Genomic DNA, 13178 nt, shown 5'->3' with positions numbered 1-13178 from the left:
CTGCCCTAAAAATCCCTCAAAGCTGTGTTTTAACTGACACCCTCACTTTTCAAGGGTTCCTATAAATAATAGCTGTTCACTTCAGACAGCACATATTTAGGGGTCAGGGGAGAATTTTGTGCACCTCTCTACCAATCTTCCATATAAATTTTGAGCAATGTTTCTTGTCTGTGATCCCTCCCAGCTGACAGTGAACACTTTAATCCCTCCTGCCTATATGCTGCTGCTCACAAACAAGGAATAAAGTATTACCTTTCCCCTCTTACAGGAAAGATTTTTGGGGGTTTTTCTCCCATTCTTGTCCAGTTCCCTGCAAATCTCTGGAAAAAGATTTTTCAGTAGCTTCTCAATTTTTTTTTGTGTGTGACCTTAATCAGTTTCTTTAAGGAAACTGCAACTTAGTTACTGTCACCGGACAAAAATGGTACATATTAGGCAAATATTTATCCAGGGGATTTTGCCTGTGAGCAGAGGGACATCAAATTTTAGTGTTAGCTGTGTATTCTACTCCCTTGAAAATACAGTACTACACGCAAGTTAAAGAAAATCCAAACTTCACGGTCAAAATGGATGTGGAATTCTGTCACAGAGCCAGCTGCCTTCAAGAGACAGAATTCCTGGCTGTACACAGACACATTTCATGATACCAGCAAAGATCAAATGATGCAAAGCTGGCCAGGCTTGCACAGTTTCAAAGGAAATTTAAGCAGACCCTAAAAGATGTTTGCTCAAAATTTTTGCAACAGAACTGTAATTTTAATAACTGATATTTCCCTGTGTTAGGCAAGATCTGTGTATCTGAAATGTCCTCTAACAGAATAAAATGCTCCACACAGGAGACTAACTAAAGGTATTGTTAGAGTTAGGGAAGTACAGTGCAAAAAAGGTTTCTTCCATTCTTTGTGTCACTCAAAAAGTATGTTTCCTTCTCTTGTTTTTCGAAACTAGTGTTGTGATAAGGGTATAGAACTTTGGCAGGGAAAAAACCCAACAACCATCCGTTCCAGCTGGTCCTCAGAGATCAGAGGGGCTGGGAGCAGCTGGGCTTCATTTCTCTTTACAGTCAATTTGGCACCATCAGCCTGGTCACGTTCAGTAGGAACTTTCATGATCACAGACTCCCAAGTAGTGCAGTTTGCCAGCTTTTGATGCCCTAGCTGAGCTCATAAAGAACCTACACAATCCAGAATCACAAACTTACGTGTGAGTTCACCTGAACTTCATAAAAATTCACGGATCAGTTCATTGAAACAACAGAGGGCAGATTCAGAACTACCGGTGAGAGGTGCACTGGCTACAGAGTGTCAGGGCGCAGTAATGGAGATCTACTAGAGGGATATATATAATACAATATAATATAATATAATATATATATAGTATATTTTTATATATATATATATACATACATATAAAAAATATATAATCTATCTATAGATACAGATATACAAATAAATATATATATATATAATATAATTGATCTATAGACACAGATATATATATAGATATATATAGATATATATATCTATATATATTCCCATGTCCTCTCCAATGGAGCTGGAGGCGCAGAACTTACCCAAAAGTGGCCCTTCAGGAAAAGAGGAACCGTGGACCGATCCCAAGTGAGCAGAGATGTTTCCCCCTCTCCTTTTTTGCCACCAACACCCCCCTTCTTTTATACTATAATTTTTGCCCTTCCCAAGGGGGTGGAACGATCGCCTGTTATAGGGTGGGATGTTGGTGACCCGTGGTCATACGTGTAAGGCATGTTTTCTTTTTTTCTTCATTTGCATTCTCCGGGGGGTGAAAACTAATATGTAAATGAGAGCCTCAGTTGGTTTTGGTCAGAATTTATAGTTGATACAAAAGGTAAAATAAACACTTGGGTCCTCCTCCACCCTCTGAGGCAGCAGTAGAGGCTCTCTGACCTTCAACAGAGAGTTTTTTCGTTATCTCCTTAACAAACCAGATTTATAACAAGGCTTGTTTCTCACAGTGAAGGGGGAGTGAGGCCAGTGGCTGGTGCAGAGATGCAGATGTTCTCCTGTGCCTCACTGAAACAACATCAGCTGAGAGGACTCGCTTCACTCCAGATATATTTCAGTCTTCAGGCCTTGCCTGAGCCAGGTGCAAGATAAGCACAGGGCCCAGCTCATGTTATTCTTCATCAATTCTTCACCAACTTAAGGCAACTCTGAGGCAAATCTGAAAATTTACAATGATCTGCCAGCTATTATGTAGCACAGACGTTCAAGATTACTTGTTTAAGTAATGTTTTTACTTAATTACTTGATTACATTCAAGCTTACGTAAAGATTTTTACCCTTAAAATAAGTATTTTTCAAAGTAGGGATAGACTTATAAAATGTTTATCCCAAGGAAGGACAATTTGCACAGTATAAAACAGTTCTAAGTTTTTAGGCTAAAGATATCAAAAGAGGCTCAGAGCATTAAAAAAACCAGTCACTTGAAAGTGCGATAATAATTAACAGTTCTGCAGGAAAGTTATCAAACCTATATTACTAAAATCATTTAGGAACATGTCAAAGTAACAGATTTTAAAGCATAGTTATTCCTGTTCATGCCTCAGAAAAAGCAGACAGCTTAGATCAATGTGAGATAATGTGGATAATGTGTTGATAGATAGCAATCAATCCTGTTTTCTAGGATTCAACAAAAAACAGAATGATCATAGTTCTAGCTGTGCAAACTATAGTGTCTTGGTAGATTGTCAAAACACAAGACATCCAAATACTCAAACTGGAAATGAGCTACATTTCCAATTTTCTTTTTGAAATGGTTTTCAGATGTGTGGCTTTCATTAAAAATATGCAAGACATGGACTAAAGGAGGTACAAAGTATCCCCCACCGAGATTTAAGAAGGAGAGCACCTTTTACACCAGTCTCATCACTAACTTAGTGTGAGAAAAGAATACAGAATTAGAAGAAAGCAGAGTGTTCTTGAATGAAAAGGGACACAGAAAGAGATTTTAGGAACTAAAATTGGTACCTTGGTGGTGTCAGGAAAATCTGTTCACTTGACATTCTGCAGACCCCTGTTACGAGATTGGCACCCCCACTGAGTGTCTGTGTGAGCTCAGCACAGGAGGAATCAGAAAAAAACAGCTACTTATGCAGAAAAGACTTGTGGCTGCACAGAAACACAGTTATGACAACAAGGACCTATATCCTTTTCAAGTTGATGAACTGCATGCAAATGTAATTCCTAGTCCTAGGAAAAACTCTGGTGTGAAAATGCAGGTGACTTTCTCCAGCCTCCCTTGTAACTCATCCAAAAAAAAAAAAAAAAAAAAAAAAAAGACAGAGGTCTCAAAAACGCTGCAATTTGCCAGTGTTCTGCAATGGGCAATGAGCTGTGAGAATCTGACTCCTCTAACAAGAGGAGCAGGGGGAGACCACATGAGACACCCCTCGTGAGACACTACAGAGGTGCACACCTGTGGCCTTGATCCTCAGGAACCCAGCTTTCCCTAATATCACTATTTGCTCTTAAAGCCTTCCTATCCTCTTTTTTCCTATAAACAGGGAGGACTGAGGAAGTCAAGGACTGATTATCTGCAGGCACACCAGCTGCAGAAAACAATCTTCTATCTGCTGTTAGCTGTTTTCAGCTTCCCATGAAGATGCTACAGGACACTAGCCCATGCAGTTCTCATTTCCTAGACAAAGGAGAGTAGCATAGGACTCCTTTCCTAGTCCTGTGTAAAGGGAAAAACAAAACATATTCTTCCCACAAAACAGCTCAAACTCTTGAGTTTTGTTACCTGATGAAAGCTGCCTTTCAAATATATGCTATTCAAACTTCTCCAGAGAATCATAAGAGAGAAGAAAAGGAGAAGAAGGAAATGGAAAAGGAAAAAAAGCCAAAACAATAAAATAAAAAAATTTAACAAAGACTACTCCTTATGCTGGAGAAAAAGGGGCAACCAAAAAACATAGGAATCACAAAAGTTCAATGTAAAAACCTAAGAGCTGACAAGAGAAATATTTTGCTATCTAAAAGCCTGTGCTTACACCATGAAAAAGTCATACTTTCAATTCAAATTCCTGGGTGTCCACCTGAATACTTGCTTTTTTCAACCAGATGCTTCTAACTACCTGGTGAAGGTGGAATGCCTGCCTCCTCACTAACGTTGTGCATAAGTAACTGCAAGCTAACCAAACTTATGTGAAGAAAAGTTTTGTGGCTTTCTTTTTATTAATTTAACAAAAAGGATTCTAATTCTTGCATTTAGAACATACCCATTTCTGCTTCCATCAACGTTATTTTATCATAGATACAAACTGAAATACAGAAAATTCCATTTTTAAACTTTAAGGGAAAAAAAAAATGTAAACTACACTTTTATTACTGGGAGAGTGGACAAACACTGGAGCAGGATTTGTAGCATTTCCATCCTTGGAGATGTTCAAAACCCAGCCAGACACAACTCTGAGCAACCTGCTCCTCCTCTGTCTGGTTTGTGGGGTTGAGCAGGTGATCTGCAGAGCTGCCTTCCCACCTCAATTATTCTATGATATAGGGAAAGGAAAGAATGTACCAGAAGGGGAAAGACATTCTGAAATAGATGCAGCTGCCCACAAACAAACCCCCTTGTTCCAGAAGGAAAAAAGAACAGCAGTAAAATGCAGTGTATTTTGCAACCATCTGGTGCTTTCTGAGTTTTTTTGTGTGCTGCCTGTCTTGATTGCTATTCCCTGTGAAGAGTTCAACAGTCCGATGTATAAGATGAGCAGATCTACTTTCCACAGGGTGGGCTATGTGAAGGGAAGTCAAGTAAGAGTACAGAAAAAGACTAAAAGGCTGGAAGAAGAAAGTAAAAGTGTTTGTAAAAATACTACATTTTCCTAGTGGTAAATGTGCATAATTGTGGTCATCAGATCGAAGCTCTTTCCCACTGGCCTGTTTCAGGTATGTTTCTACACTCTAACATATGATAATCTTTTTGTTGGTCTGTTTTCAGCTAGGCTTGTCTGCTACAAGAATTTAAGTAATTTCAACAGGAAAAAAATGTCTTTGAAAGTGACAAAAAGTGTTCAGTCTGGTGAAAATTTTAACACAATAACTTTCTAGAAGTAAAACACTTGGGTTCTTGCTTCCTGAGTGTTCCCCATGGTTTTTGTGTGCTTTTAAGGAAGTGACACCTTCTAAACTGACTTCTCATGTCATAGGGACCACTTCCAACAGCCAGCTTTCTGACAAATGAATCTGCTCATGGCAAAGACACTTAGAGACTAAACACAAGGTGACTTCTATTAGCTAAGGCCACTTGTACAGCTGATGCAGGTGACAGGATGACATCTGGGAGGGGATGGCCAGAAACCATCCCATCTTCTGTCTTCCTTTTATTTTCCCAAGATCAGCTGGGTTACTCCAGTGCTTCAGTCTCGAATCGCCATTTGTTAATGGCATCCACACGAATACCTCTGGGAAATTCATAGTGTTAGACTCGGTTACCCTGGAATGTCCTTCAGTTTCACACTAAATGAGAAGCTGTAAAAGCTCAGTCATAGTACTAGAAAGTTTAAAAGGCAAAACAATGTAGGACCTCTGTAGTCCAGCTAAAGGAATATTTAGGCTTTGCAAACATCTGTCTTTTTCTGAAGTTTTTCCTTAATGGCCTCTCAGAAAGACTAAGTTCTCTCACTACTCAGAAAATCATTCTTTAAGAAGCCATTAAGAGGAAAGGGAGATAATCTGGTCCTAGTTAATTAGAAATTCTCCTGGCTATGCTAAGGATAGGTTTGTATACGTTTGTATGAATACCTAAGTATTCTAGGGAGGTGAAGAAACTTAGGTCTGCTTAAAAATTAATGATCCTGAAAAGAGACTAAGAAGTCATTTAAACCAGAATGGGCAACACAGTGAGGGGTGTAAGTGTTAGAGTTTAAAAAAAAAAAGACTTTGAATACCAATATTCTCAGGTTGAAGGCATAAGCTTGTCCTGACCTGCGAAGAATATGGTGTGGTCTCCCTACTCTGCTCTATGAGAGGGGTTACTTAGCAGTAACACAGAAGCAAAGAGGCCACTGAGATCTACAGGACTTCAGTACTATCCACTGGAGCGTTACGTGTACAGATGAGTACATAAACCTGTGATTAATTAAAACCTTTCAGCTTTCTTTTATTTTAAATCTAGCAAGGAAAAACAAAACAAAACGAAACAACCTTAGTCCTGAGCTATCTCTGTTCCCCCAGCTAGCAAACGCAAATTTTATCTTTGACCTGAGCAACATGCTGGCTAGCTAGTGGGGAATTTTCAGTGAGTTATGAGTGCAATTAAAAGCTCATCTCGAATACTGTGATGACTTTTAGTTTTATGACTGCAACGTCGTAAAGATATATAAGACCCATCATTACCTGTAATATCTGAGCCATAAAGACTTCTGTGTGTAGAAACTGGAGATTTTAGAGCCTCTTAGTTCTTAACTGATCTGGTTGGGAAAATAAAACATGGGGGGTCCAAGTATGAGAAAGTGGCTACATAATACTCTACTTAAAAATGTAACTTTTTGTTTCAGGATGAGAATGTCTAAGGGGAAGTAAATCTCAGGAATGACGAAAAGACAGTGAGTGTTCCAGAGTCAATAAATAACAGTAAAAGTTGAGATACCAAGAGACATACTTGGTAAGAGCTGTAAGTGCAGTATTTCACCATAACTGGGACAGAGAGAAGTGGCAATTGTTCTTGTCACTTTCTTCTTCTTCAGCCTTTCCTTTTTTGAATGTGTCAAGAATAAAAATCCCATTTTGACCAATACAATTGTGCCCCACATACAGTAAAGAAGCTGTGATCTTTAGGTGCAGAAGGATGCCTCTGACCAGGTCTGTCAAAAACCTCCATCTCGAGGATAGCTGTTGTTGAGTGCTGCCAATTCAGGGCAGGAAAAGTATATGTCTCACTCTTCAGTCTGTGGAGAAACACTGAAAGACAAAGCTCAGCAAGGAGAAGTGTCTGTGTGGGCAATAATTCAGCAGAAGCCAGCAGTCTGCAGCCCCAGGAGCAGGGACACTGAGGGAGCTTGGGGTGCTGCCCTCAGAGAGGCAGGAAACAAAGGATGGAGCAGCACCGAGGTGTTGTGGTCATGCTCTGTTTAAAACAATGCAGCCAACAGGAACTGAGCCAAGGAAGGGCCTAACCATGACCAAAAGCTGAACTTTGCTTAAGCAACTCAAAAATACATATTGCTTTCAATGCTCTGTGTACTCTAAGGAAGGAAAACCTGTAAATGCTTTACACATATGTCTAAAGTCACTCAAACCCCGCCTGATCATGAAATGACACCAACTTTACCTTTCCCTTACCCTCAGAAAAAACAGTATAAATGTAACTTAAGAGAAGAGGGATGTCACTCTTCTGTCCTGGGACAGCTGACAGCCTGTACCCATGTCTCCCCATAAGGATGCCTGTCAGGTAGACTTTAGTCCATGGTGACCAGCGTGCTCATGAATAGTAATTTCTGAATCCTATTCTCTCATAGCAATCAATAAACTTCGCTATTTGTGAGTCTGTGATCATGAGCGTTCCCAGACTTAGCCTAACCACACTGTGAATCTGTGGTTGTAAAATGTTTAAAATGAGCAGATTTATTGTGCCAAATTGGTTACTCTATAAGATCGTCTGTGACTGCATCATAAGGGTCCTGCAAGGACTTGGAAGACAGATAACATGCAGACTAAGAAGGGCAAGGTCTAGTCAGCCCTGGGCCCAGTAATCTGTGGATAATCTGGAAAGCAAGTGGGTCTCCCTTTCCTAAATTTTTACATGACATGGTCTCATCATGCTTTACACTACAAATAGCAGTGCCCCTTGCTCTGTGTCACATTAATTTCTTCCTGCCAGCTGCAAGAGACAGAAACCTTCTGGAAACAGCATAAGCTGTAGATCCAACTTAAAACGTTCTGTCACAGACTTTGCAGGTACTGCTCCTTTGCTGAGGGCCATGTGAGAACACAGAGAGGGCACTCACTGGCTCACTTTGCTCTCCTTCAATGACTTTGGAGATACTGTAGTTAAGAAACACAAGCATCTTATAAAGTGGAACTCCAACGGCAATTTCCAGGCTTTGAAATGTTTCTCTGGTTACCCCATCCCTGACTTCACCTTGTTCTCTACAGAGCAGGAGGGAAATTTTTTTTAAGTGGACATTCCTGGTTTAGAAAGGGTGAATCCATCAGTGATCTGCCACATCGGTTTTATCTTTCAGCAAACTTTTTAAAAGTGCCATGTATCTTTGAACAATAGTATCACGGGAGACAGTCTTTCTCTCCTCTCCTTGTTATCCATAAGTTTCTGGGGAAACATGCAGCAATCAATATCTATCTCTACTGGGCAATATAAATTCTGTTAAGCTTGCCTGAATCAATCATCCATAAGGCCTGATTTAATTTGTCTCGAACTTCTTACAACAGAGAAGGAAGTCTCAAGACTAATTCAGTTCTGGGTAGAAAAGAGCAGAAATCAGGGTACAAAATCCCCTCTTTTTTCTTTTTTTCTGTACAGCATGCTGTCAATATGTGTCAGGGCTATCAAAAGGAAAACAAATTTTCTGTCTCTCCTTGGAAGTTATTGTTTCCATTAAGCCACTATCTAACTTTAGGCAGAAGATTGAGACACACAACAGACAATCAGACTGAGAACAAAGAGGTACAGTTATAGAAAAGGTAGGGGTGACTCTTATTGCATAGGCTTTTCATCGAATACTCCAAGAATCCCATTGTGACACGGAATCTCTGGGGTTGATGGGAGCATGGGTATTCTTTCTACAGAACAAGAGGCAGCATGAGTGACCTACTTCTAGAGAGGTCTGGCAAAGAAGCAATGCACCTGGAACTGCAGTTCAGTGAAACTCAAACTTCAGAAAATACTCCCTGTGCTGAACAGCCCGCACTGATAAGCACCAAGTAACATAGAAGGATGCACAAATATTTAAAAGATATCTTGTTGATTTCAGCTTCAGTTCTTCCATCAAGTCTGGGTATCTTTCCATGCCCAAATATACTACCTTGGACAAATATTAATGCTCCATCAGTTGATCTCTTGCAGTGCATTTTAATGGGAAATGAATGCAGTAGATCACATTCATTTCACACCAGGCATTGATGGAAAGCTGATGGGTAGAATTATGCACTTCTGAAATACTATCCAAAGGACAAGATGTAATGGACCCAGAAACTGTATGGAACTGTGAGTCATTCTGACCAATTACATATATTAATATTCCACTTTTTTGTATCCTTATTGTCTTTGATGCAGAGAAGGTCGCAGCTTCTGCCAGCCATGGAAGCAAAGGTTTCTGAAACTGAAGTGGTGGAAACTTCTGGAGAGGGTGTTGAGAACAAGCAAAGACCACCAAATCAGCTACACTGTAAGCAGGGATGCAGATCCAGAGGCAAGCATGGGCCAGAAAGCTGCTGTCAGTTTTGACACCCTGCTAGTAACATTGGAGGAACACCAAGGAGTGATGAGGGTCTGAGTGAGTATTTTGTATTAACTCTTCTGGAACCATGAGTGAGTGCCTGGAATAAATCAATTTGATGCTAACTGGGTCTGTGAGTCATTTGATATTGGATTATGCAACATCTGCAAAACACCAATATCCTTCTCCCTGGTGTGTATAACTGAGACTGAAACTCTTCACTGGAATAAAGCAGAACTAAAATTCTACTTCTTTCTTGGTCAAATGGTTGATTTTGGAAGCAAATACCCAGGGAAAGGTTAGAAGGTTGTCAAAGTTAAGGACTGTTTTGCAAATGTAGGGAAGGTGCTGCTGCTAAGCATGTATTCTTGAAAACAAACTGGTACACTAAATATTTAAGTTAGAATGTGACCTGCATTTGATGAAATTAAGTGGAATCATTAATTAAGATCCCATATCTTACCTCAGCTGTTCTGGACAGAAAGATGTTTCTCCTCCACCTCATTCAACAAAACTCCAGACTGACCTACTGGGGACTCCATGTTTTGTCACACAACAAATCATACTCTGAAATACAGGTTTTAGTGGCACCAACCAATATGTCAGCACACGTTAATTTCTGATGACCAGGGAGCCATTAGGACATGTTTCCAGTGAGCCATTCTTTAAATATTCTATCAATTCCTGCAGTTTTCACTTTTTGGTGACCAGCCTTTATATTTAGGTTATCTGCTGCTTCATAGGCATCACTGCATCTGTGCCCTTGTGTCAAAGAGGAAGTTTACAAACACTTGCTTCACCCTCATAAGGATGGAAATGATGGGTACTGGTGTTATCAGAATCTTCCTCCATCTCATCATTTTCATCACTATGCCAGATGTCTCCGTGCCATATTTCAGGGTCTGAACTGTTTTCTACTTTTTGGCTTTCTTTAGTCAAAATCAAGAATGGCAACAGGTTCAGTTAGAAGCCTAATTTTTCCTGCAGCTGTTTTTCTCAGTTTTCAGCTGCAGACAATACCTTTTTAAGTTCCCTGTTTTCAGGTTTGGGGTTTCAGTCATGAGGAGATCTACTCATGTACTGAGCTTTTCTTACTACTCTCTTTCAAAAGTCAATAATGTTTTCAATACTTCATTTTTGGATTTCAAAGCAGTGTACTCTAAATCTGGAATTTTGGAGGGAGACAGTACACTTTGATTTTCTTTTGTGCACAAAATAAATGAGTCTCTAATACTGTGCAAATAATTCTTTTGTCGTTATATTTTTTAACTTTTTGCACACTTCTACAGTTTTCTATCTACTACACCACTTTGTGCTTGTTTTCCCCAAATTTTTGGGCCCATTCTATTCCCTCTCAGAATTATGCACTGTTATATTTTTGCAGCAGTTCACCCATGGCAGTCCTGCTGACAACGCATTTTTTTTCTGTTGCATTAGAGGATGAAATATGGCAGAAAATAAACCAAATTGCATTCCAGCTGGTACTCAGAGATCAGAGTGGCTGGGTACGGCTGGGCTTTGTTTCTGATTATGACCAATTTGGCACTGTAAGTCTGGTTTCATTCAGTAAGGAGTTGCACAATTGCTGATTCATGAGTAGTGGGGTTTATTGAAGCAACAGATTATGCAGGTTCAGAATTGGTGCTGTTAAATGCACTTACTGTGTTAGAACTAAATATACTGAGGCCAATGACTAACTAAACTCTGTTCGCTAAGCTTAACTTCACCCCTGATTAAGCTTAGTTTCACGTGGGTGTGCTTTGATGCTGTCAGAGGCAAAAATCATAGAAAAGAGTCATCAAAGATAAAGTTTCAGCTCATGCCATTCCATGATCAGGTGGAGTTTGAGTGACTTCAGTCACGTCTCTGAAGCATGTGCAGGTTTTTCTTCATTAACGTATGACAGGGTAGCAAATACCACCAGGTTGGAAAAGCAATATGTATTTTTGAGTTAATAAAGCAAAGTTCAGCTTTCAGGCACCAGTTGGGCCCTTCCTTTGTCCTAGTTCCCCTTAGTTCCATTGTTTTAAACAGAGCATGACCACAACACCTCAGTGCCGCTGCATCCTTTGTTTCCTGCCTCTCTCAGGGCAGCACCCCAAGCTCCCTCAGTGTCCCTGCTCCTGTGTCCCTGCAGCTTGTTTCTGCTGAACAATTGTTCACATGGACATGTCTCTTGCTGAGCTTTTCTAGCCCACCAGAGTTCCATGCTGAAAATTAAAGAAGTTGGGAGGAGCGCAAGAGAAACCTTCCCCCCACCCAGCTTCACAAATTACCCGAGCAATAAACCATGTAAGGTTTTCAAACACTCTTGAAGTTCAAGCCTTGTGTTTCAAGCTTAACTAGAACCAGTAATAATTTCAGGAGTTCTTAGATCTGCCTGTATATGGACTGTACTTGGATAATGGAGTGGCTGACACTCTTTGTTTGCTAATGGAAGGTTTTCCAAATTTGCCATAACAAATTATTTCTGTTCCACCAACTCCATCCCACTGCCAAGGCCTAGTTTGATCAATTAAAGAAATTCATCAGTAGCAAACTGAATACAATACCTTTGACATCTTTGGAGAAGGAGTAGGAAGAAGGTGGCCAGATACCATCAACTAACAACATTCAGACTTGATAAGGCAAAACGTTAAACATGCTCCCTCTATGCAGAGCATCAGGAATAGTCAGAAGAGCCAAATATAAATTCTTTTCTTAGCTTGTGTAGAAGTGACTGGCTGATAACTAGTTCAGTACATCTCGAAATTATCTAGGATATAAATCAGTATTTTTATGCAAGGCTTGTTTTCCTTGCCTGCAGCCTTAACTCTTGTGCTCTGCAAGCAGTAGCCCTGTTTGAGACACTCATGAAGCTGCAGATACCTTTGTGACAGCAGGCTTGATACAGAGATAAAAAGGTAGGAGGAAAGAGTTGGACTACAGTTTTTCAGCATGGAGTGCACGAGTTCCTGCAGTTCAAGGAACATCACATATGAGTTTTTAGATTTTCTTCCTCTATACAAAAACTTTTTCATTATAAAAAGATTCGTGTGTATGCATGCGTGTGTGTGTGTGTGATCTAACACCTATTTATATCCTGCCTAGATAAACAGGCTAAATCTGTGCTCTCAGTCAACACAACATTAAGCACCCAAAATGAGATTAGTCTAACCTTTCTGTTGCAAATTATTTCTTGATCTTTTGGAACAGATCCCATAACTTCCCTTAAAACACGCCAATTTTGAAATGTTCTGGATAACAGTCTTGCTTCAGAGTAAACACGCCTTGCATTCCCAAATGGGTGCCTACAACAGCAGCTCCCTTTCTTGTTGAGGAAAGGCTCTAGATCTTCAAAAAAGCACCCAAGCTTCTGCTGGCTCCTGTATTAACGGGATGACCATCTCTAGACAACCCATAATGTGTCTCATTTTCTCAGCCCATTGTTCAAGAAACTGGTAGCTTTAGGCTATTTCTGTTACCTTCTCTGTTTGAGATCAAAACTGTCCACTAAGAACAGCAACCTCCTCCCCCGCCCCACATCCAACACCAGGATAAGGACTGGGGAGACAAAAAGTAAAGCTTGTGGCAGAAAAGAGAATGGTATTTCTACCTCTGCTTTCTCTCTTGCTTGCAATTGCAGCCTAATTGGCAATGTGTATGGAGAATTTGACAAAATTCCCTTTTGCTCCTCATTTATTTTCCCCAGAGCCTTCTGTAAACCCTTCGTATGGTACAGTGTATTCAAGGCTTGAGA

At 40.1% G+C, this 13178-nt stretch overlaps 2 protein-coding genes across 3 annotated transcripts in view; both read right to left on the bottom strand.

Annotated features, from left to right (window-relative positions):
• The window catches only part of LOC109146428, a 51403-nt gene extending 49597 nt beyond the window's left edge, over positions 1 to 1806 (bottom strand). For both annotated transcript variants that reach the window (XM_039566867.1, XM_039566868.1), the window contains exon 1: positions 1574 to 1806. The gene's annotated coding sequence lies outside the window, so the exon portion shown is untranslated. The remainder of the gene's footprint in view (positions 1 to 1573) is intronic.
• LOC109146432 overlaps positions 1 to 13178 on the bottom strand; it is a 1056471-nt gene that overhangs the window by 571452 nt on the left and 471841 nt on the right. The gene's annotated exons all lie outside the window — the stretch shown is intronic.

The sequence above is a fragment of the Corvus cornix genome, chromosome Z, assembly GCF_000738735.6.
Source record: "Corvus cornix cornix isolate S_Up_H32 chromosome Z, ASM73873v5, whole genome shotgun sequence".
NCBI classification, from domain to species: Eukaryota; Metazoa; Chordata; class Aves; order Passeriformes; family Corvidae; genus Corvus; species Corvus cornix.
Note: the sequence above shows the minus strand (reverse complement) of the source record. Positions and strands in the feature narration are given on the sequence as shown.